Raw genomic sequence first — 2,205 nt, 5'->3', positions numbered from 1 at the left:
CCCTTTGGTCCCATAGTCGTCTCCCAGTCGGGAGTAACAGTCCTGGCCTCCGAAGATTGAGAGGCGGTTGAGGAGCGGCGACCAGAAGGAAGCGGTGGAGGTGACGCCTGAGTCGCTGGAGTAACCCTCTTCCTTTTGCGCTGGAGCCTTAGACATTGGGCAGGCGAGGGAGATGCGGCCCGTTCTTCTTCGACCTGCTCTACAGTGGCCAGGTCTTCTACAGGAGTCACATCCAGGGGAAGAGTCGGGGAAGTTTCCTCCAGAGTTGGTGCCGGTGGAGCAGGTTGTGAGGCGGATGGAATAGACTGTGCGGCAGAAGGGGTAGACCGGGAAGAGGCCGCTAAGCCCTGCTTAAGCTCCGTACTTAAAGCTTTCAAAATGGTGAAGGATTGGTGTTTTATATCTGAAGAATAAGCCCAGAGCATGACAACCTCTGCAAAGTGAACGAGAGATACCTCAGTTAGCGAAGAATAGTAAAGAGGAAAACAGGGTCTTACCTAACGGAGCCCCTATCTCCGCCTGAACTGAGCTGATCCCGAACAAATACAAAAAGCCTTCCAACAATAATATGGACAAGCGAACGCTCACGCCTTAAAGTTTTTCTGAAGTGGCGTTGCAGGAAGGCTGATGATGATGTACAGGAAGGTTGGAGGGAATATCCGGGCGCCAAGGGTTCGGCACGACCAAGGTCGAGGATGTGAATAATCTAATAAAGAAGAAGCGTGATTTCCACCCCTTGTTGGAAGAGGGTAAGTCAGAAAAAAACTTATAGCCAGGCCTAGCCTGCACCATAAACACTCCCGGTTCCGAGCATTTGAAAGAGTAAAAATGATGAAATAGTTGAACGGTCAAGAGAATTTGGTATATGCGACACAAAATGACTGTGCCACATACAACTCTAAAAAAGTTGGGAGCAAATTGAGAGGGGCAGATGCCAAAGTAGCGGCTCAAGGAAGAGATAAAGGGAGGTATAGGAAACCGAAGGACTCCTAAAATCTGGTCTCTAAAAACAGTCATGAAGCCTTCCGGAGGGTTCGCGGGGTGTTCATGGGGTGTAGGAACTCTAAGTTCATAAGCATCACTAAGTCGCAGGTCAGACCGAATCACAGATAGGTCATGATCATCTATGTCAGAAATGAAGCACGAATACCAAAGGGTGGCCTTACCGTCAGCCATTATCAAGGTGAGGGAGGTTGGAGAAGAGGTCAGGCGAGAAGAAGAAGAGCACCAAGCGTGAAGAGTCTAGAAAGGGAAGGGCCGATACACCAAAGATAGTGAAGCAGCAAGAAGATAAAGGCAGTCGAAACGCTCAAGGCAACGACGACGAACTGCCTTTAGGGCTTATAAAGGGAGCTTTCCTAGGGAATATCGAAAAGATATGTTGAGTATATTTTTGGGTGAAGCACCCAAAGCCGTCCGATCACAGAGGGACATACTCTTATGGGAAATCGTGTACAAAAAGGAGTGGTGTCGGCGGCGTCATACTGCATAAGCAATAAAGGCGTGGGACAGGTGTCGATCCCCTAGGAAGTGTATTAATGATGGACGTGATAAGGAAATCATGAGATGAAGCGGGGGTACGGAAACGCTTACCACGTGATTTTGTCGGGAATCGGCGAAGAAAAGTGGCGGGAAAGAAATTTGAATGTGGTGAGGCCACAAGACATCCTTTCCACAGGCTGAGTAAGATTTTAATATTTCTATCTTTGCAATACATCTGATACTATGTATCTTTTGCATGCAGACGAAGTAGAAGCGGTCCCTTCAAACAGTCCCTGGTCGGGAAATCACCCCTAGGTCGGCAATATCTATCCTGGCCGGGAAATCACCCCCAGGTCGGCAATATCTATCCTGGTCAGGAAGTCACCCCCAGGTCGGCAACATCTATCTCTCAATGGGTTTATCTAAGAATTCCCGGTCGGTTGCCCCAGACTCTCGCCCCTGTGCGAGTTATAAGTGAGCAAGGCTCTCACGCCCAACGACCTTACCGGTCGGCTGCCCCAGACTGTCGCCTCTGTGCGAGTTATAAGTGAGCAAGACTCTCATGCCCAACGACCTTCCAGGTCGGGTCCCAGACTCTCGCCCCAGTGCGAGTTATAAGTGAGCAAGGTTCTCACACCCAATGACCTTTCAGGTCGGGTCTCAGACTCTCGCCCCAGTGAGAGTTATAAGTGAGCAAGGCTCTCATGCCCAAAGACCTTCCAG

This window comes from Zingiber officinale, chromosome 3A, assembly GCF_018446385.1.
Source record: "Zingiber officinale cultivar Zhangliang chromosome 3A, Zo_v1.1, whole genome shotgun sequence".
Taxonomy (NCBI): domain Eukaryota; kingdom Viridiplantae; phylum Streptophyta; class Magnoliopsida; order Zingiberales; family Zingiberaceae; genus Zingiber; species Zingiber officinale.
Note: the sequence above shows the minus strand (reverse complement) of the source record.